The 24,001-nt window shown below is 43.2% G+C and overlaps 1 pseudogene; it reads right to left on the reverse strand.

Annotated features, from left to right (window-relative positions):
• Positions 1–2,098: 2,098 nt before the first annotated feature.
• On the reverse strand, positions 2,099–4,887 carry LOC148109297 (glutathione S-transferase kappa 1-like; annotated as a pseudogene).
• Between the last annotated feature and the right edge of the window lie 19,114 nt (positions 4,888–24,001).

The raw sequence follows: 24,001 nt of genomic DNA on the forward strand, positions 1-24,001 counted from the left end.
CACAGAAGGCTAGGTGGATGGAAATAGCAAACTTTATTTCAGCATTTCCACACTGGTGGGCACTTAGGTTGCTTCTTGACTTTGCATCTGGGGACAATGCCAGAGGGAGTCGGCACACTGGCAGGCTGTTTAAAGCTATGCAGAGCGTATGTCTTTCTACTTCCGATGGATTTTACTAGACTGCTCTTTGTCAGCAATGTACGACTGTGCCTGTTTCCTTAAAATCTTGTTGTTTTCAAGTCTTACAGGAAAAATGGTACCTCAGTGGGTGAGAGTATTGTTCATGTGTGTATGGGTCACTATTATTTCCTTTTCTGTGAATTCAGTGTCCGTCCTTTGTGGCCACCTCCCTTCTTCTATGAAGGTATTAGTCTTTTTTCTGGTTGATTTGTGGGAGCTGCAGATTTCTTCTCCATACTTTTTCCCTTGCTGTTTTACTTTGTTTATAGCATGTTGCAGAAGTTTTGTTTTTAAGCAAAGTTAAATGAATCAATCTTATCTTTTACAGCTTCTGAATTTTGAAATAGAATTAGGCCATTACTTCGCTGGGTTTATACGAGAATTCTTACATTTCTTCTAGTATTTTTATGACTTCATTTTGAAAAAATTTAAATCTTTTATTCATTTGGAATTTATCCTGGGCTACAGCATGAAATATTGATCCAGCTTTTTCTAAATGGCAACAATATTTCCTGACACCATTTATTAACTAGTCCTTTCAGGGGATACAAAATTCTCGCCTGTCTTTGGGCCTATTTCTGGTCTTTCTACGCTCTTGCATTGATTTAGGTATATCATATGCCTTTATCATTGTTTTAATTGCTGAAGTTTTGTAATATGTTTTAATATCTGGTAGGTCAATTTTTAATGTATTTATTTGGCCATGTGACCTTTAGAATCACCTTATCTCATTAAAAACAATTTTCATCTCTTTATTGGAATACTGATTTATAAAATAATTTAGAGGGAAGTAACAACTTTACAAAGTTGATTTTTTTCCCCTGGGAAAAGGATATGTTCATTTTGATTTCTAATAATTTTCAGGCTCATTTGTAGTTCTCTAAAACATGGCAGGAAATTGAACTATTATATGCATTTTTTCTTTGCTAAGAATATGTTTGTCACCCAAATCATCATCAGGAACAATAACTGGAAGGTTATGACGGATGCCAAATTATCTTGAAATTAAACACTTAAGTTAGGTTTTTATGTTTTCCTGACTTAATTTTTTAAATTACAAAAATGCCCATATATTAATAAGGCAACATTGTTGCAGTCTGGTTTGTTCAAAGTCTTCAGTTGTTTACTCTAGCGAGGCATGTTATTCGTTGCCTTGAAGTCTGATTCGACTTCTCATTAGCATGTCATGAAATTTTGAAAAACATTCATTTACTTATAGAAAAATAAAACGGTATCAGATAGGCTTAAATTACTGTAAATGCAGACATCTGAGGACACAACGTGATCTGATGCCCACAGGCTGTCAGCTGCTGGTGATCGTAAGGGGCGCTAGGAGCCCGGTGTCCTCCTCTCAAGGCCGTGAACACCCCCGGGGGGACACCCACAGCAGAATCCAACAGCAGTTGTGAGACCTTGACATTAGAACAGATCTGTCCAGGTGAAGGAGAGAAACTTTGCTGGGACATGTGCAAAAATACATTTTAAAAAGATGAGGGGCACCTGAGTGGCTCAGCTGGTTGAACATCCAACTCTTGGCTTCAGCTCAGGTCATGATCTCAGGGTCCTGTGTTCTAGCCTGACGTTGGGCTCTGCACTCAGTGGGGAGTCTGCTGGAGATTGTCTCTCTCCCTCTGCCTCTCCCCTGGCTCTCTCTCAAATAAATAAATAAATCTTTAATAACCTCAGATGGTATTCGTTTCCCAGGCTATCTCCTGACAGAGTTGAGCTTCATGACACATGAAAAACACAACGCCAAGGACAGCAGTGTGGCGACATCCTAAATCTCTTGGTCGATTCTCACTTGGCATGAGACGGGATCAGCGCAAGTGAGGACCTGCCTGCTTTTCAGGGCCAAACCATCACTTGCTGGGGTCCAGTACGTGGTGCTTTGCTTTTCTCTCCAGGAGCGAAAGGACGGCTAAGACCTTGGTTTCTTTGCTTCCACTCTGTGACAACATGGCCCCAAAGGCACAAACCCGCTCCTGATGTGAAGACAAGAATATTAAGGTTAGCGTGCCACAGTGCACAGCCTCGTTCATGGTCTCTGAAGACAGTTTCCAGCTGGCAGTGTTTTTCATCTATCAGACCAATCATGAAACAGCAATGTTTGGAAAGACTTTCCCTCAAGGGGAGCTCGTCCAATCTCCTCATTGAAAATGTGGAGAAAATTAGATCCAGAGCAGTGTGTGGCACGCCCAGGTCATGTAGGTCCCTGGCCCACACTTTGGGTTTAGTTATTTTCCTACTCTCACCTTTTTCACTTTTATTAAACTATACTTGATGTGGGTTGAAAAGTGAGTTCTAAACCACATCTGGGAAGTAGCATTGTCTTTGTTTCTCTTCTACTTCATCTCATGTACAATTATTTTGTGCTAAATTGCATGTATTGGTAAAAATGTGTTGAGCCAAGGCTAATATTAGTTTTTTAATTTTGCACGTAAAGTGATTCTGATTCTAGAATAAGGCATATACGATTTAATCCCGTGACTCTTTTCCAGAAATATTTTCTTTTCTTTTTTAAAAAAAAATATTTAAATTCAATTTAGTTCCCATATAGTGTATTATTAGTTTCGGGGGTAGAGTTTAGCGACTCATCAGTTGCATACGACACCCATTCCATCAAGTGCCCTCTTCAATGTTCATCACCCAATTACCCCAACCCCCATCCACTTTCCTTCCAGCAACCCCCAGTTTGTTCCCTAGAGTTAAGAGTTGCCTACGGTTTGCAGAAATGTTTTCCTTTTAAAGAGCAAGATCTCTCCTAAATTATTTCATGTTCTTCTCTTTCCGTGTTCACGTACTGCATCTAGAGTGCCCCGTCACAAAGACTTCTCATCTCGAATTGGAGCTTAATTGTGATTTTTAAAAATGCCTAATGGCCATAGGTTTATGCTGAGGGAGAGCAGAGTTTGGGGCTCTCGAAAGGCACCAGAGAAGCCTGAAAGTATGAGCAGCATGAGACGATTGGCAGACAATACACCAGGCAGCCCACGCCCCGCCTTCCCCCAGGGTCACAGAGGAGCCTCTGCCAGATGGGGAAACCAAGTCCTAATGTCACACTGTGGAAGAAGGGTAAGCAGGTGGTCTGCTTTTTTCCTCCACTAGTTTTGCTCCCTCTGGCCACCTTTTAAGTCTGGCATCTATGACTGGAGGCACAGGGTCCATCCCCTTCTCTCCCAGCAGGTGTGCCAACAACTCCAGAGCCCAACAGCATGTTGGTTTGGCCATCCTGATGGGCCACGGTGAGGGGCACCACAAAGGCCCCATATTCACAGGCTGCCTCAGTGGTGTCCTTGAGCTTGTTCTTCATCTTTGATGTTGAGATCTTTTCCAGAAGAGTCTGGGCTTGTTCCAGAAACAGGCCAGTCTTCTCTGCAGGGGCCAGGATGGTCTGGGGCTCCAAGATGTCTTCATCCCATGACCAGACACACATCCATAGTTCCCTGGACACTTTCTCCAGCATCTCCAGGTCCACAGGGGTGAGGAATCGCATGGCTGATAAGCTTCCTTTTTCAAGGATCACAGAGAAGAAGTCTTCAGGGAACTGGATGGGAACCTGGACATGCTGTCCCAGGGCTCTGTGGAGAAGCAGAGATGGCGGCTTGTTTCTGTCTTCCATGACAGCTGCAGCGAGGCTCGGGTGCGGCTTCAGGCTGATGTTCCAGAAGTTCCTAGATCAGCACAGGACCTGGAGCCCAGCCAGGAGTGGGGGCAGCACATGGCAGGAGAGAGCCCGGGTGCGCAGGGGATCCCCAAGCTGCTGCACCACACGGTTCCTTTCCTGGGCCTAGAGTTTCATGGTGATTTAATTGATTCTTCCTCCACTACTGTCTCACAGCCTAGAACACTGTGAATTGAAGGCCAGCCGCTCTCCCACCACTCCCAGTTGGTTCAGTGCAGCCGCCAGAAAACGTGCACCTCCGCGTACTGGGCGTTACTTAAAACTCACTTCCAAGCTGATTTTTCCCAAACATGGAATTGGCTGCTCCGTCAATGCCGACATTAAAGAAAAAACATGCGTGATCAATGCATTTTCCCCTGGATATTCACATCATCCTTCAGTTTCTGATTACTCTTCCAGATCTGCTACTTACTCTACAAGATTTTCACCTATTTCTGTGCTATTTTGGTAGCTATTTTTATTTTAAAGATTTTATTTATTTATTCAACAGAGACAGAGACAGCCAGCGAGAGAGGGCACACAAGCAGGGGGAGTGGGAGAGGAAGAAGCAGGCTCATAGTGGAGTAGCCTGATGTGGGGCTCGATCCCATAACGCCAGGATCACGCCCTGAGCCAAAGGCAGATGCTTAACCGCTGTGCCACCCAGGCGCCCCTGGTAGCCATTTTTAATCTAATTCTCCACTGAAGTTGGAGTGAAGTTCTAAGTTTCCTACAAATATTGTTCTCTAATCAAACTTTATTTCCAGAAGGCATCTTATTACATGTAAAGGGGTAATTTACAATGTGTTGTGTATTTATTTAACAGCAGAATGATAGCATTAGTGTATCCTAGCCAATGATGCTAATAATAACTGATATTATAGTTATTAATATTGTTGTCGGAATGGACATTTTGTGAGCACTTGCAACATGCTGGATGCATTTCCCGGCTCAGGCCTGCTGTGAGCACAGTCAGCCTCATCTGTGGCTTTGCTCTCGTGCTGGACACGGCCACCGGACTTCCAAAGGGCATTGGTTTGAACCATTTTGACTGTTCCCTTTAGAAAAATGTGTTCTGAATTGTCTTTCCTTTATTTTGAAAGATGAAACTTAACTTAGAAGCACATGGTTCTCCTCTGTGGTCACACATTCTGGATCAGAAAAACAATTGGCTTTTGTCCTATCAGAACTCACAGTTCACAGAAAGCATTTCTTTCAAGCTTGGTGTTGTTGCCTTCCCTCCTCCTCTCTGTTCTTCCCTTTGTTCTTCCTTTCCAGCATCCCTCCCTTCCTACTTCAAACAATTATTCATTCAACTACCCCACTTTAAAGATGAGAAAGTCGAGGCCTCAGCAAGTGGCTCCTATACCCCATGGCTGCTCAGTGGCCTGGCCCAGGTTTGCTGAGGTCCTCCCCAGGCTTTTCCCATGATACCAGCTCGTGGGTTTTCAGTAAATATTGTTGAATGAAGGGCTGGGTGAAGTATGTGTGCTAAGCATTTTACTGGATGCGTTCAAAAGACTTAAGCAGAGGGGTCCTTCCTCCTGGAGTGGAGGGAGACTAAGGGCATGACATGTGTTGTGCCCTCACATCACCCCTCGTTTTATCTAAGCCTTTAATACAGGCACTCTCATGATCATTTTAGTGAGAACATCGAATTCACAGAAATTTAGGGACTTGTCCCAGGGCCCCCAGCTGGCAAGTGGCAGAGAGGCAACCAGGCTGTGGGCTTGGGATCTGCACAGTTCCAACTGGCTTCACAGCCCCCTCCTGCTCTGCCCCTAAAAGAGGTTATGCTCAAGCTGGTCAAGACAATGAAGAGGCAAGAAGGGAATATGAAATGAAATTACGTTTCCCACTACAGCGAGAGGATGTAAAAGCGACAGGAATCTGCATGCGTGAAGGAAGTCAAGTGTGCCCTCAGGAAGCCGGGGCACCTAGGTCTGTGCTCGACAACAGGAATTCCTCGTTCCGCTCATTTTCTTTACAGCTGGTCACCTGCAACATCTCTACTGCGTCCATCATAATTCTATAAGCATGTTTTTCATTTCCCCAACAGTTTTGCTGGATATATGAGCCTGGCTTTTTCTTTAAATTTGAAATGATCAACATGAGGTTAAGACATCAGGTCACAACGAGATTGAAAAAGCAGGTTCAGTTATTATAGATATAAAAAGCTTAGTGTTTCGATGCAAATAATTAATATGTATTAGAAACTAAATGCATATTTATTATATCTGCTATAATTAATACAGCAGTTAGAGAAACACCACTTTTCAAAGAAAAACGAGATATATATTACAATATAATTATTTTAAAAATACATCCCCCGTGTGGCTAGAACTACCTTCTGTGATAAGAAGTAACTGTGTGCCTAGTGAATGACCACTGATGCAGTGACTCCTCATGGAAATCCATTGCATGGCCTTTCTAAGTAAAGCCTTTTTAGAGCTTCGTTACAACTTACTATCAGTGCTCACCAGATCTTTAGATTTCAGGAACACTTTAAAGAAAAGATGGTGGGGGTAGAGGAGACACAAGGAACCAATTTCCAGTTTTGTAGGCCTGTTCTGTAATTATATTTTACAATCACGTCATACGGTGGATCTTGACAAATTCAGTGAATGAGAACACAAATATGGAATGACTGCAAGTCAGTACATATAAGACTACAAAAATTTTACTACACCTTTTTTTTTCTTGTGTCACTTAGACAGGGAAAAACCTTGTCACTCACACATAATTGTTCTCAGACAAGTACTTAGCACCCCTTTCTGCGTGGCATATATTCAGCTTTCTCAGCCAGCTCTGGGACAGTGTCTGTCCCTCTCCACCCAAACAGCAGGTGTCCCTCAGTACTGCTGCTAGCATGTCAAGCATGCAGACTCCCCAAACACACACATACCACATGAAAGAGAGTAAGAAGGAAAGAGGGAAAAGAAGAAAGAAAAGGGGGGAGGGAGGAAGGAAAACCAAAGAAAAATAAAAAAGAAACCTAATCCGGCAACGACAAAAACTTGTAAAGTCTGGGAATGAGAAAAAAGGAAATTGTTTATGCCAAGAATTGGCCACAGACTAATGGAAGGCTTGGTCCAAACACTGGTGACTCACTGACCCATATGTGATTAGGACTTGTAAGACACAGTCAGTGCTCATTAGCTGCTGGAAAGTTTCCACAGTTCCTGGAGGAGTGCCTGAAGCGCCCCCAGACCTCCGCGTTGGTGGACATGCACCCCCTCCCCCAACACTCTCCCAACTGCCATCAGCTCACCTAAATTTCTTCGCTCCTCAAAGATGTCTTCATCTTGTTTTCTCCCCGACAATCCTGCCATGCTATTTCTTTCGTTTGGGGGGTATTGTTTAAATCACTTTATAATCGTTTTATATCATTTGTCATTTCATATGTTTCTGCCCTGTCTAGCCAGCTAACAAGGTTCCAAACAGCAGCACCCAGCCATACTCGCGTGCTGTGTGTTACTCAGACTACTTGCACGACACAACTGTTTCAATATCTGCGCGTTCTACTCCGTCTGGCCATGAGCTGTAGGCACAGAAAACCTTTTGTACGCAGTAACAGCTGTCTCTTAATGAAGGCTTCCTATAATCCAAGTGCTGTTTGAGCCATGCACTGGTGGCAATTCATTTAATCTTAACAGCAGTCATAAGGTAGAATTAATCATTTCCATTTCATTATTCCGCATTCTATACGCGAGAAAGCTGAGGCCCAAGCTCCCTCAGCTAGTGAGCGGTGGGGTGAGTAGCATGTTTGCTACACTTGCGGCACGAAATGCTGCCTTTACATAACAAAATTCAATTCAGCATAGATTTAGGAAAAAATCCAGGAGAACTGCGAGGAGCTGCGAGGAACTGTGAGGTTTGCTTGTGGCCAGAGCATGCCTGACACGCAGAGGGTTTAAATGTTTGGGCTCTGCCACAGAAAGACCTGGGTCTCAATCCTTGCTCTGACACTTCGCTGCTGCCTTTGGGCATTTTACTTATTGTTTTGGATCTCAGTCCTACCACCTGGAAAATAAGGAATATTAGTACTTTCCTCATATGCACTCGAGAAATGAGAAATATGGTAAACCAATTTAGGAAAATCACCTTGGTTTTAATATGTTCTAGTGTTAAAAATCTGTTTGGGAAAAAATACCAAATGCTGTAGATGGGGTGAGGTTACTATGATTATTATTGTTTTTGGAAAAATCTGCAGTTTAGATATAGCCTTTGTTATATTCTGTAGCAATTAATTTAAACAGTGAAGTAATTTGTTGAAAACTTTCCATTTCTGGTTTTAAAAATCTAGTTTATTTTTCTAAAACATCTCCTCTGAAACTGCAAGAAAAATTTTTTTAAGGGCAGAGTCGGTAAAATATCAGTAGGGAAACAACGAACCTTTCTTAGTTCCTAACTGTGGAGCCTGTCCCTCCACCTTACTTACTGTCAGTCCCCGTCCCCTTGTCCCCTCCGTTGCCCTGTCCACAGTCATCCCTGGTGAGAAGCATAAGGGAACGTGTGTGTACAAGAAAGCACAGTCTCCGTCATTGATGGGTTAGGATGACTGGTACCATGAGAAAAGGGATTATTTCTAGCTGCTTTTGCATATCCTGTGCATGGTATGATAGCCACTAATATTTACCTGAAATAAAATGTTTAGCCCAGAAAGAGCATGCTTGCCTTGATAGCTTTGTCCTTATCTATGCTCACGTCACCTAGTTACACCCTGCTTACAAGGCCTTAGAAGAGTTTTGTTGGAAGTTTGATTTGTCTTGACCGCATTCTTAATTTGGCACTAAACTAAGGCAGAGTGCCCGGCTGCAAAGCCCCATGTGCAGTGTTGACCGTGGTCTGGAGACCCTAGCAGATAATCCTCAAGTGTTGGGCAATTAAGGTCAATTCTGCATGCTGCCGTTTTGTTTTGCAATCTAGTCAAGTTGTTTCTTTCTTATACCTGCATTTTTATTGTTTATTCGTCACATGGACAACACTTCCTGCCGGCAGTCTGTCCAGGCGGGGATTTTCTCTAACCCAGGAAATGAAGTCACCCGACGACGGATGGACGTGCTCTCCCTGCAGTGACTCCACCTCTCCTTCCCGAGAGAAGCAGGCACTTGGGGAGTATTTCAAGACGATGCAAAGATGGTGACAAACAAATGGAAATAAATGTGCTTAATAGTGTGCCGGGGCATGCAGAATCATTCCATTCCTGCAGAACTTTGGAGACGTGTGAGAACGCAATGTGATTCAGGGCTCTTTTTATATAGCCATGGAAAGATTATATAACATGCAATTTTGACTAAAAAGGATGCTAACTACTTGAGTCTTTCAAACTTTTCATTGTTTTATAATTGATTTTCTGGCTCACAAACAACACGCTCTACTTCTAATTTATACTTAAAGCTAAAGTGAAAAGAGATGCCCTCTCATGTTTCTACATAAAAACACAGACTTGATCTTGCAATCATTTCATTCTGTACTTGCCCTTAGAGGCTTTTCCCTCTCAGTTTCCCTAGAAGACTGGGTCAGATGGCACTGAAAACAAATGACATATTCTTAGGGGCACCTGGCTGGCTCAGTGAGTTAAGAGTTTGCCTCTGGCTCAGGTCATGATCCCAGGGTTCTGGGACTGGTTTCCTGCTCAGTGAGGAATCTGCTTCTACCCCTCTCCCTGCTTCTCCCTCTCCCTGTGTCCCCCCTTCTGTTTCCCCATGCTCCTGCACTCTCTCTTTCTTTCTCTCAAATGAATAAACAAAAAAATCTTTTAAAAAAAAGACTTATTCTTAGATTAAGGGATTAAAAAGAGAAACCAAAAATTATGTTTATATAAATATATATTTATTTTTAAATATTTGATTGAGATATAATATACACCTACATACCATAAGATGCACCCTTTATTTTCTGTTTTTATTTTTTGAAGATTTTGTTTATTTTAGAGAGACAGAGAGAGAGTGGGAGGAGGGGCAGGGGGAGAGGGAGTGAATCCCAAGAAGACTCTGTGCTGAGTATGGAGCCTGACAGGGGGCTCAATCTTATGACCCTGAGGTCATGACCTGAGCCAAAACCAGGAGTCGGTCACTTAACTGACTGAGCCACCCCGGTAGCCCATGATGCATCCTTCAGAAGTATACAGTGCAGTGGCGTTTGTACACTCACAAGGTTGTGTGACCATCACCACCGTCTACTTCCGGAAATGCATCACCCCCAAGGGAAACGACACACCTGTGAGAATTTACTGTCCTACCTTCTGTCCCCAGCTCCCGACAACCACTCATCTACTTTCTGTGTCTGTGGATTCGTCTATTCTGGACACTTCATGTAAGTGGAGTCGTACAACAGGTTGTCATGGTGACTGGCTTCCTCCCCTTGGCATAGAGTTCCTAAGGTTCATCCATGTTTTAACTTGTATCAGAACTTTATTCTTTTTTATGGCTGAGTAATATTCCACATTGTTTATGTGTCTATCAGTTTGGGTTGTCTTCGCTTTGGGGCTATTACTATATTGCTCCTATCGACACTCAGGAACACAAGTTTTTTTGTGACTATCCACTTTCAATTATCTTGGGTATAGATTTACTAGTGGCTTTCGTAGATCATGGGGTATCTCTATGTTTAATTTTCGAGAAACTGCCAAACCGTGTTCCGCAGTGGCTACACCATTTCTACTTTCCCACCAGCAATGCACAAGAATTTTCACTTCTCCACGTCCTTGCTGACATCTGATGTCTGCATGTTTTACGTGAACCATCCTAACAGGTGTGAAGGAGCATCTCATTGTGATTTTGGTTTGCATTTACCTAATGACTAATGAGGTTGCGCATCTTTTCACGTGCCTGTTGGCCATTTATATGTTTTCTTCGGAGAAATATCTATTCACTTATAACTACCAATTGTTTGTCTTTTTATTGTTGACTTGAGGAGCTCTTTATATATTCTGGACAGTAGATCCTTATCATGTGTGATTTGCAAACATGTTCTTCCACCTGTGGGTTGGTCTTTTCACTTTGAGAGTGTCCTTTGAAGCACATGCATCTTTAATTTTGGTGACAGCTGGCTTATCTGTGTGTTCTCTTGTTGTCTGTGCTTTCAGCATCATAAGTAAGAAATTGTTGCTTATTCTAAGGCCACAGAGTTTACATCGATGTCCCTTCTAAGGGTTTTATAGTTTTAGCTCTTACGTTAAGGCCTTTGACCTATTTTGGGTTAATGTTGGTATGTGGTGTAAGGTAGTAATTCGTTCTAAGTGTGCCTCACTTAGCTCTCCAATGTTTCCGTACTTATAAGGAAGTGAAGATTATGCATTAATAGTATTAGAACATCTATGGAAAGAATCTTATCATGTAGGATTTCTAAACGCTTCTGAAGCTCAACATGCCATGAATAATTGATAAATATATAAATAATGGCATTGCAGGAAGTCAAGACCCATCTCTGAAATCACTTTTCCTTGAGTGTCAGTGAACAGCAGTGGACGTGCAAACTCTACCCCAAGCCATGCTGCATCCACGTCTAACCCAGATCTCTCGATATTAAACCAGAGAAACACTGTGACTGTCATCATTTGTGTTATTCTCACACTTTCCTCCCTTTGTCTAAAGGAAAGCCAAGCAAAACACACCAGACACGGACTTCCACAAAGTCAAATACGTCCCACTCTAAGTGAAAACAGTACAAAGAAAACTGTAAAGTTTTTATGTGTATTTTATGTTGCGGTCTACAAAGAACCTGCATGAAACCACATCTTTTTCTTCACTACACTTTAAAAATTATTATAGAACCATTTCCATTCCCGCTGTGGATGACAATATCTGTTCTAGACCCATGCTGCCCAGGAGAACCTTCCATGATGATGGGATCTTGTAGCTCTGGTTGTCTATACAGTGGCCATCACTCGTAGGGGGCTACAGAGTGCTTGAAACGTGGCTCGTCCAGCTACGGAATCAAAATTTTAATGTTATTTAATTTTAACTAAGTTATATTTAAATAACCACAGGTCGCTGGTGGCTGCTCTAGTCTGCCCAAAAAACCCACCCACATGAATTTTAGAGTAGCCGGGATGGTCTATTGAGATTGTAACCTATTTCAAAAAAAAGGAGAAAGTCAAGATACAGCTCTTGTGGTAATATGTATTGGTTACTTTAAACAGTGATGCATATTGCTAGAATCACTTCCTTTTTCTCTGCCAAAGGAAAGAATATATGCAGACTTCTGGCTGGATATAGCCTATATGCTGCCAAGCATGTAACTAAAATTAAGCAAAAGTTTAATTGCTAATAGTTTTTTTTATACCGTGTGGAAATCTTGGAAAGCACATAATCATAGAAATCACAGTGAGTTAGAAATGTGAAACATTAGTGAGTTTGTCTGTGAGCAGACAGTGTCCGGTATCCAAACAAAGATTATAAAGCATTTTCTAATATGGACTAGAGAAGAGGAAGGGGCCTTCGTGTTCTACTCTAAGGACTATCTGGCCCACTTGTTAGCGAGTTTGTGTGTGCAACGGAAATATAACAAATTATTCACGCAACATGCTATCTTAAGAATTGTCAGGGAGTCTACAGACACCAACTCCTTGTAGCTAAAAAGATCATCCCCAATCTATTATGTGATTGAATTTTTCTTATAATGGAATTCCAGAAAATATTGACACATATATTAACATCTAAGAAAACAGTTTCTCTGCTCAAAAAGGAGTCGTAGCTATTGAATCATCATGTTGTACGCCTGAAACTAATATAATGCCATATGTCAATTAAGTCTTATAAAAATAAAAAGGTGTCCTGGCAAGATCCTAGTTTCAATCCCTACTCCTGAGCAAGCCACAGAAATGCAAACATTACAATAGAAATATTACCAAATAAAACCAAACAAAAGCAAAGCTAAATGCAGAAGTACAAAAAAAAAAAAAGTAGGCTTTTCTTCTCAGGGCTAGAAAAGAGTTCTAGGAGGGCCCACTGACAGTGAATCGAGGGCCAGATCTACTGGTCATATTTCTGAGTGCTCAGGGACATAGGAATGGTAAAGTCACATCCACTCTGTTAAAAAAGAAAGCAAACATCCAGAAGGTGTTTCATGTAAAATGGGAGTCTCCCTACCAACACCCAATCTCCATATCCACTGCCTAGATAAAACGTTTTCTCTTGTATCCTTCCAGAATGTTCTCTGTGTAGATATTTATATGTAATAGGCAGCCTTCTATTTCAAGAAGTTATGTAAGTTTTAAGAGCTTGAAGATATGCTCTGAATTTCTGCCCCAGAAACAATGGAGTCACTTTGGACTCCTGTCCACACCACACACAGCCTGTCCTCCCAGGAGGGTGTCATGGTCAGGGCTCTGGATTCATCATCTCTGCTCTGAAGATGTTTACCAGCCTTGCAACTGTGCTCCACGCCGTCTTCCATGTCCCCCAACACAGGGATGTCACTTGGTTCTCTAACCACATGATGTCATGACTTCAGCACAAGGGAGGGGGGACAGTAAGGAGCAGACTCTGCCAGCCGAGCCGCCCCACTGCAGCACACACATCCCACGGGGCACGCATCCCTGCATGCCCCACTCACCCTGCCCATGTCCCTGTGGGCCCCTGTCCCCGTTCCCTGTCCCTCACTACTCACCCAAAGTCCACGGTCCCTGCGCGACAGAGCTCAGGGCGCAGAATCTGATTTACAGACTGAGGTTTCCGGGGCAGGGCTCGTGTTTTCATATTTCCATCTGTTGTGCCCAGTATAATCAATCTATGGTTGAAAGACACGCCCCCAGATATTTGCTGCCTCTGAATTGATGAAACTGTAGGGAGCCCCAGAGAGCCCAGAGCGGCCTGCTCTGGAATTACAGAGTCAAACCGGCCTCTTTCTGCGCACTTGCAGAGCCCGGGGGACGGGTCTGGCATCTAACCATACATGTACCAGCCGCCCAACCGGGGGGCCTCACAGCTGCTGGGGTCACCCCAACCCCCATGTCCTTTGGGCCTGCAGATGCCCATGGCCAGGTTCATGGGCACATCCTGGACCTCCCAGGCCCGACTGCCACCTTCTGATGTGGGGGGTGGCCTGACTCAGATCTCTGCTTACTCCTACGAAGTAAGAACATCCCACTCATTTCCTCCCAGCTTACGTTTGTTAACAATTCTGTAAATGAAACAAGTAACGGGTTTATGAAAGCGGCAAAAAATGTAATTTCAAGATCATGATCTCGCTCTGTCAAATCTCCAGTGTAAAAGGAAAGAAAAAAAAGCCAACAAAGCAAAAAGAAAATGCGGACAGCCCTGCTTCCCTCCCCTGCCTCATTTAGGCTCCAGGTCAGAAGCTGGTGGCAGCTTTGGGGGGTTTGTGGACCATTCAACCATGTCTACACTAGAGCACCATGGGGGCCTGACCTCAGCCACGCCTGGGTCACCTGTCGTGTCTGCTGGTGGTGGACTGCGCCTGTGGGACCTGTGTGGGGCTGGGGCGGGGCGGACAGGCCCACAGAGCAGGCAGGTGGGTTCTGACCACAGCAGTATAAATATATGCATGGTTGTGTTTGAAATACTTCCTTAAAAGATCCACCTTAAATATTCCTATTTCTGTGAAACTAAAATAATGTTTAACCCTGATAATATCTTATTTAAACAATGCAAAATGCTTTTCGGCCCACTGACAAGGCGAACAATAAAGCATTGTATGGTCTTAAGCAAGTCTGACAAGGAAACGACACACGTTGCAAGGATTATGTTCAGAGTTCCAATGCGACACACTTCCTTTATTAAACGCAGTGTAGTTAGGCTACATGCCCCTTTTGCGGTCCGTAACAACCTGATGTCTGGTCTAGCAAAGCCCTAGAACACAGGGGGAGGAGCCCAGCAGGCTAACCTCTCGTCCAAACCCTCTGCTTCCCAGTGCTGAGCGCCCCCATTGCAGCCGAAGTTCTCGTGATGGCCCCCCACCCCTCAGCCTCTATGCTTTTCCCGTCCTTCTGCGCAGCCCAGCCTTGCCTGCACCCAGAAGCTGCTCCTCCCCTGGGGGGACTCTTTTCCCTCTCCAGGTCTCTGTGTCTCCACCTTCCTTCTCCAGCTTCTAATAATGATCCTCATTTCTTCATACATATTTTAACAGGAACTTCACCTTCCAAATGAATCTAGCTGGGAGAAGACCTTTGGTGGGGGGAGGCTCTGACTCTTTCTTTAGCATAGCAAGTGGGGCAGGCTCGTGCTCCATCTTGCTGGGGAGCAAGAATATGGGACAGAGTGAAAATCCGAAGGACAGGGTATTTCAGAAGAAGAAACATTCCAGTGTTTGGAGGTGCACAGCATGAAATGGGCCGACACCTTCCAGCCCCACCACGTGCAGACGCTCCGGGAGCACACCGGGGCCACAAAGCAGCCTTTTCACAGACATCAGTGCACTGAGTTCTTTATCCTCAGATGCACGATTCTGTCAACAAACTCATTCTTGTCATTTCCCTTGGTCAAATCCCTGTTTACAGACTGGCAAAACGATCTGTGAAAGCATGTATCCAAACTCTGAATTTTCATTTTAAATTACTTCAGGTTCGAATTAGTGAGCTTTCACTTATTTCTCCTCGAACGGCACAAATGATTGTTTTCAAATATGCTCAGGCATATCGGGTCTCTTTCTTCTCTGGCTGAAGAAATAACTGTTTTTTTTTTCTTGAAAACATCATTTCTCCTGCTTATTTGAGCAATGCATGTCGACATCACGCATCCACTTTGAAGTTTCCACATCTGAAATCATGTCCAGCAGAAAGTTTGCCTCTTGTTGGTATGAGAGAAATGTTTGAAAAGTTGTTCTTATATTCTGTGATGACAACTTGTTCCCTATTGCTTATTTTTTCCATATTCTCAACAGTATAAATTTTAAAAATTAGAAAATATTTCTAATTTCCAAATGTTTAATTTTTCTTTCTACAAATCAAATTCCAGAAAAGTTCAGATCTTCAAGTTTAGTTATTTTTGACCAGGACACAGCCAGGAACCAAGAATAAGAAAGAAAAAGGACTTCTGCACTAAGTGAGTCCCCCACTGATAAAAGGCGAGTGTGCTTAATTAGTTTATTTTCAAAATTCCCAGGTGACAGTGTATTAAGAAGCAGGTAAGAGAAGGAAGGAGAGGCTTTCCAGAATTGTAACCACGGGTGAGAGCAAAAGTAACTGTCAGTGTGACAGTAAGTAAAACCCAGAACATCCAGATGTAAGAAGTCAGAACCACACAGGGCCATCTGCAACAGGGAAAAACCACAGAAAATCTTTAAAGAGATATTGTACTGCAACCAATCAAGTGATTCAATAAGCATGTTTAACATCTTTGGGTTTTTTCTTTTTTATTAAGGTTGAGATGTGTTTTTTTAACTTTAATTAACATATACTGTATTACTAGTTTCAGAGGTAGAATTTAATGATTCATCAGAGATGTGTGGTTTTTTTAAAGATTTACTTATTTGAGAGAGAGGGAGAGGGCGTGTGCATGAGCATGGGAGGGGAGGGCAGAGGGAGAGGGAAATTCAAGCCGACTCCAAGCTGAGCATAGAGCCTGACGCAGAGCTTGATCTCATGACCCTGAGATCATGACCTGAGCCGAAACCGAGAGTGGGATGCTCAACCGACTGCGCCCCCCAGGTGCTGCCCTGAGGCTGAGATATGTTTACCAGATCATTTCAGGAAGACTTCCTTCAAAACTTTTCAATTAAAAAAAGATCTGGCAATTGTCTAAGAAATTCACTTGTGTATAACACCAGTGTCTTTAAGAATCTCCAGTGAGAGGCTTTTCAGACTTGAACGCTGTCTCCCTCTGAAAGCCAAAGAGAAAAACAGACACCACCACCACTAAAGTACAGTGTCAGTGTAAAGTGACGGAACTTCTAAAAGTGTAAATGTAGAATGCATGTGACTTGGACGTGACTATCTTTAACTTTTTTAAAAGATTTTATTTATCTACTTGTTAGAGTGAGAGAGAGAGAGAGAGAGCACAAGCAGGGGGAGTGGCAGGCAGAGGGAGAAGCAGGCTCCCCACTGAGCAGGGAGCCCGATGCGGGGCTCAATCCCAGGACCCTGGGATCATGACCTGAGCAGAAGGCAGACGCTCAACTGAGTGAGCCACCCAGGTAACCCTTCTTTAACTTTTATACGTTGCATTTCAATTCCACTTTGAAAGCAACTAGTAAATAGCAAGACTTTTAGGAATAGTCTTGCAATAATAGAAATTAGAAATACATATCTTTCAAGAGAATGTTAAGTGGAAAAAGCAAATTGTAGGGACATATAGCAATAATCATGTGTTTTTATGTGTATTTTAAAAGCGCACACGGAGACTCCATATTGCTCTTGAATATAAAAAAGTCAAATGAATGGCCTGGAGATGAACACACCAGGTTCCTGAGTGCCGTTGCTTCTGGGGGATCAGGAGGAGGCTGGGACTCAGGGTCAGGAAGAGATGCGATGTCACTGAAAATCTTTCCTTCTCGAGACTTGAAAGCTAATGTGACAAAATAGTAACTCTCCATTCTGGATGGTTGGAATACAGCTCTATGTTTTACTATTTATTTTTATTATTTTTTTTGTTTTCTTTGTTGTTATTGTTGTTGCTTCTTTAATAATTCTATTTAGAAAAAAGATTTCCCCGAGAGCTCAGCGGCGTGAAAGTGCTAGCTTGGGGCGGTGATTTTAAGGACTTTCAGGGGCCGGTAACTTTACATGGGGCATCTTTCTGAATCACCGCTTAGGAAAGAGCCGTGAAGACAAACACAAGCATCCTGTGGAATGCTGTTAGACTGAGCGACAGCAACTTGGATGGTTCTCATTGGTGCTCTTGTAAAACAATCCACATCCTATCAAACAGCAGGTCTTTCCAGCGAGCCAAGTGAATTTCCAGCCTTCTAGTTTATCTCCGTAATTTTATCACGTCAGTGGGGAACACAAAAGCAAACCCTTCAGAAACATGTCACAGGGATGGCTTGTTGCTACAACAAGAAGTCGGTGTGGTCGTCTCCGTGGGCAGCGGACGCCAGGTAGCGCCAGCCTCCCCAGAACAAGTGCGTCTGTCTTCCTACCGCCTCCAAAGGCCGAAGCTGCACTCTGTCTACACAATGGCATCCACCATAACACTTCCTTAGCAACCCGTTTCACACCCTAACTTTGAAATCATCCGCTATTTTGGCAACAGGATGAATATTTGCTGTTCATAAACTTTTAAAAGGTCATCGGCTGAAAACAAGCCTGTTTCCTTTGACTCACCCCCTCCTCTATTCGTGAAACCTACCCACCACGCTGCAGACAAAACCTAATTTGTTGAGGAAAAAGAACACAGTTTCTGCATTTTAAAAATGGGAATGTAAACCTTTATTTGAGGGATATTAGGAAAAAATGTCCTAGTGTTGACTGCCCACATTTTAGGACTCCACTGCTGATCAGCAGAAAGAATAAATCACTGAAAGCAAATCATTCTGTTGAAACGATTTTAAACTTTTGTGATTTATCTTTTCATGCCAATTATTAAAGTATACTTGTAAATCTCATAGTTTGCAAAAATACAACAGTAATTAACACTTACCTTTAAACTAGTATTAGAATTTAAGATTTATACTTGATTTTCAGCAAGAAAAAAATGACCAATGACTGTTTAACTTCCAGAAAGGTGCTGTTTCATATTCTTTCCTTTCCTTTCCTTTTCTTTCTTCCCCCTCCCCTCCCCTCCCCTCTCCTTTCTTCCTTCCTCCTCCCCTCTCCTCTCCTTTCTTGTTTTTTTTGTTTTTTTTTTTTTTAGTAGGCTCCACGCTCAACAAAGAGCCCAACCCAGGTCCTGAACCCACGACCTGAGATCAAGACCTAAGCTGAGACCAAGAGTCAGACCCCCAGCCAACTGAGCCACCCAGGCACCCCAGGATTGTTTCACATTCTTGAAAAACTCATTTAGTAACAAATTTAATCAGCTTCCACACTGCCAAAGTCTTCAAACAATTTTACCAGGTATATTTGAGAAGAAATAGGAGAAATTTGCTGAAAGTATTGAGCTGTTTTTCTTAATTATTTTCAAGACATCCTATGTGATGAGAAAAAAAAATACCAAAACTGTTTCTTGTCAAAGATTTTTAGCTGGGAAATTTACACTAATTAAAATAAACTTATTTTTAGATTGATCCTTGTTAATTCTATTAACCAAATAGCTTTTTCTTACTAACTATGTATATGTATAATACACATTTAAATTTTTCTAAAGTATAAAAAGGCTACAAAAATAAGAAAACTTAATGGGGCACCTAGTGGGCAACTGGGTGGCTCCGTTGGTGAAGTGTCTGCCTTCTGCTCAGGTCATGATCCCAAGGTCCTGGGATCGAGTCCTGCATCAGGCTCCCCACTCAGTGGGGAGCCTGTTTCTCCCTCTCTCTCTGCAGCTCCCCCTGCTTATGTTCTCTCTGTCTAATAAATAAATATTTTTTAAAAAATAAGAAAACCTGAGAACTCCTGTAAAATGTCTGTCTGCTAGTAAATTATAGTAATGTCCAAATAGACCCAAGAAGTTCAGAAGTTGAGGGGCGCCTGGTTGGTTCAGTCGGAAAAGCATGTGACTCTTGACCTTGGGGTCGTGAGTTCAAGCCCTATGTTGGGTGTAGACATTATTTAAATGAGTAAAACTTAAAAAAAAAAAAAAACGGAAGTTCAGAAGTTGATAAAATTGTGGGTCATTTTTGCACATTTCCATGAAAGCATCCTACTGCAGTAAAACACAGCAGGCAAATGAATGTTTTATAAATGCTTTCACTCTAACCTTTCATTTTTCTGGAGTGTGCATTTATTTGAGGTGGCTTCGAGGGAGCACAGAGAAAGGTCGTGGGTTTCAGGGGATGCCGTGCACTGGGTTTTCTCCTGAGGCAGAAGGCTCCTATAGCTGCGGTTTTCCTGGTTTTCCCCAGGGGAGAATACAGCCAGGATCTCATCTTTGCAATTGGCGGCCGTCTGTTTCTAGGAAGGATGGACGGGGATTCTGAGCTACCCTAAGCAAGCCGGTGAAGCCAGGGGGACTTTCCACTGGACAGAGGCACGGGCTCTCCTGCTCCCTCCAAGGAGAAAGTGTCAGATGTGTGAAACTACTCTGAAGCCAATGAGATAAGATGGAGTGGGTTACCACCTCCCCCCGGGGCATTTAATACACACAAGAGAATATAGGTGTGAAGCACAGAGCTCGGTTACAAAGCAGGATGCTAACCCAGCGGCCGAGAACCAATCCTCAAGCACAGGAGAGGACGGGAATGTTTGCAGGGTCGATGCAGCGTCCCTGCTCCTCCGGCCTCTCTGCCTCCTTCCTGCCAGAGCAGGCTCCTAAATTCGTATTATTACCTCCTTAAAAAAGTCAGTGAAAGGAAAGTGTTACCACATATGCATGCATCTCTTGAACGCTGCGTTGTTTAGCTTCGCTTGGTTCGGGGTCTAAAGAAAAATGTCACCATACGGAAAGCGATCTTTTGCAATATGCTTGTTTTCACTCAGAATCGTGTTTCTAGGATTCCTCCACGTTACAGCACGTAGAAGATGCGGCCCTTTCCGCTCCGTGTAACGTTCTGTGAACAGTTTTCACTCAGCCGTGCTTCTGCTGATCAACTTGCCGGGCTGTCTCCAAATCTGCTCCGGTGCAGGTGCTGGGGTTTCCCGAATGAACACGCCCAGCAGGCAGGTGCACCCCTCCATGTGGATGAGCCACTTCAGGACGAGTGTCGAGCTGTTCTCCAGAGCTCGCGGCCAAGTGACGTTCCCACCAGAAATGTATCAGAATTTCCACTGATCCATACCCTTGCCAACACTAGAAAATCTTTGTCTAACTAGCAGATATAAAGCACATCTCATTCACATTTGTTTGATTACTGATGAGGCTGAGCCTCTTTTTCTGTATTTATTGATCATTTGGGTTTCTTCTATGAATTTCTTGATTATATCTTTCACCCCTCAATGGGATTGTCAATTCTTAAAATTGATTTTAAGAGTCCTTTGTATACTCTCGATACTAATCTTCTGTGGATCGCTGGTGTTGCAAGTGTCTTGTCCCAATGTGTGCCTTGCACCTTCTCTTCCAGGCCATTTTCTGGGAGTACATGTTCCCAGTTCTAACGTAGCCAAGCCTTATCTACACTTTCTTTCGTGGGTAATGCTTTTAGTTTTTGTGGAAAATAGCCTCCCTTCCCAGAGTCAGAAAGATACTTTCATATCTTTTTGAAGTTTTAAAATCTTGCCTTTTACATGTAACCCTTAAACCATCAGAAACTCATGGTGTGAGGGTGTGAGGTAAGGATTGGGTTTTTACTTTTTCCCCATCCATAACAAAGTTCCCAAACCATCTCTTAAATGGCTTCTCCTTTTTCAAGTGATATGCAAGGATCCTTTTCACTGTAACAGGAAAAGACTGTCATGTTTGGCTCACAACAACAGAAAGAAATTCTGTAGTGATGAGTGTGTGTGTGTGTGTGTGTGTGTGTGTGTAAATAAAGGTCATTTTTTTTCAGGGTAAAGGGGAACTCCTCTTATTCCCAAAGTCACATCATTTTAGAGGTTTCTTACTAGATCTCCTTCAAGTCAAGTGCTAAGTGTGGTATTTGTTTTTGATTGCAGTAGTACACTGACTCAATTAATTTCTTCCCCAACAACTATACTGTAACAGTGAGTAAAAGAGACACAGGATTTGCTCTCTAAATATTGCTTGACTGCTGGGGATGGTGGCTATGAAGTTAATTCATTTTATTTTTTTGTTTGCATTTTCTGGAGCTTACTGTACAGATGCTGACATCGGGTAAGCTGGCAGACAAAACTCTGGGCCCCTAGCCGACCTGAGCTCATGTTCAACCATCAGGGTGCAGTCTGGGCACAGAGCCCACAGGTGTCCCTTTCACCCCCTGCCTCCTGCCTCCCCACCTTCCCATGTGGCCGCAGCAAGCTCCTTTACTAAGAAAGGAGCATTTGCTACCCTGCAATTCACTGCTGCCTCTCCACTCCACAGGGCACATTCACAGAGCACCTGCTGTGTGCTGTGCCCTGCCGGTCTCCTCGAGGACACAAAGCTTAATGAAGCTGTTTTCTGCTGCCTTCACTCCTATAACCTCCTCTTCGAGAGCTGACATCACTGATATTCACTACCCCTCTCCCACCGTCGCCAGCACAGTGGGACACGCCCCCCCCAGTGCCCTGCCTATTCTCCAGCCACCTCCAGGATGAGGTCAGGGCCTTCCTTGGAGTTTTCCACTCTGCCCTTCTTACTGACATCTTCCTGACCCTCAGCATCATTTCACTCACTCACTGATGAGTCAACACTCCAGCAGTGAATCACTGATTTTTCACAACTCATAGGACCTTCATCTTGATAATCCAATTATACTGCCTTGGAGGACTTTATAAGCACCTGGGCCAGCACCAAGCCCAGCACTCAGAACATGGCACATTCTTGATTCACCTGCTTCCTATGGTGTCATGTCTACCAAACTGCCCTTGCGTTCCATCGACAAATAGATATATTTTAAGTGATGGTGACACACCACCGAATAAGATGCACGTCTTGTCCACGAGGGGCTCAGAGATGAGTGGGGCGCCTGGGAACATGGACGGGGAATTATGGACAGTCTGGTGATGGCCGAGACAGAGAAACAGATAAAGTGACTGCTATCCATAAGTCATTGTACATGGTCTCGGGTAAAGATCAATTCAAAGTCTAAGTTGACAAAGATGAAACCTACAATCAATATAAGAGTAGTAGAAAGGGCACTGCTTTTAAGTCCTGAGAGTTTCCACTTCCAGGTAAGGAGGAACAAACACAACTCCCCTTTTCTCTTTTGCTAAATGCAGTTATAAAACGTGGACAGACAATGGATAAACTATTTGAGGTCTCTGAAAATTATACCATAGCAGGTGGATTGGGAGAAAAGACCAGGATTTGAAGTACCTCTGAAGAGGCGGTGAGCTTACCCTTCCCCCCACCTGTACTCCCTATTTGAATACAACACACTAGATACCTAGACGAAGGTATCTGATGCCTGGTACGTGAAGAGTTTCACAGAGGGAGCACCAGGATTCCCTCGCTCTTGCTACGGGTTGGGAAAGCCTAACACACAGGGAGACTGTGGCGATGACATTGTTTTTTTCTCCTCTCTGTTCCCCACGCCCCAGACCCCCGGCGATCTAATGGTGTTGGTGTTGGTGGCAGCAGAGTTACAAGGCATTGAGAGCCCCCAGGAGTCAAAACTCTGAAGGCTGAGATTTCCCCTGCAATCAGTATAGTCGTGATCCCATGAGAGGGGGCAAACTTCCCCTGCCTTTTCTCTCTTCATCCCTTCACTGCTTGGCCCACCTGAGAAGCAATGTGCAGGATACAATCCAAAATTACTCGGCACACAAAACCCAGGAAAATCTCAACTTGCACGCGAAAAGACAGCCAACCAACGCCAAAGCAGGAATGACACAGATATTGCTATTCAAAGATGTCAGATGATCCAGAGAGACATCTGCTACATAGTAGTAACAGAGGATCTGGAAGACCATAGGGAATGTTTAATTTACCCTGTACAAGAGGTTCCACACTGGCTGGAATACATTTCCTTCCTTGGGACGGATGCCCATTCTTGACTCAAGTCTGAATGTTCTATTGTCTTTTCCATCCTCTCCCCATATTCCATTACTCCCTTCTCAGGTTATTCACATCTGCACGTCTAAGCAGCGCAAGTCTGCATTCAAGTGAAGTGCCTTGAGTTCTCCTAAGAAAACTAAAATTTAACAAATAGTAAAAATAACCATGTCTCGTAATTTTTTTTGCCTAAACATTTGGCATGAAAATGCAATAAAATACAGTAGTCTTTAATATTCAAAAAGGCCAGTCACTTTTTTTCAAAATGTAATTGAAAATTTTCATACTTAATGAATCCCAATATGTAAAATAATTAATAGAGATGCTGAATCTGGTAAAATGGCAAAAATGAGTTTATAACAATTATCTCCACAACAAACCAAAATGAGTATATCATACGAGAACAGTTATCAATCTCTAATGTGATTAGTTTGTAATGCTGTGCTTTCCGGGTGATACATCAAAGCCTGTGTTATCAAAACAAGAATACATGTAAAAGCAGTAAAGGAAAATGGTAAAGTAAAGAAGTATAGTCATATGGATGACTGGCAAATGCCCCATCGGACTTTGG

This window comes from Ursus americanus, chromosome 11 (assembly GCF_024610735.1).
Source record: "Ursus americanus isolate L20-20 chromosome 11, mUrsAme1.1.p, whole genome shotgun sequence".
Classification (NCBI taxonomy): Eukaryota; Metazoa; Chordata; class Mammalia; order Carnivora; family Ursidae; genus Ursus; species Ursus americanus.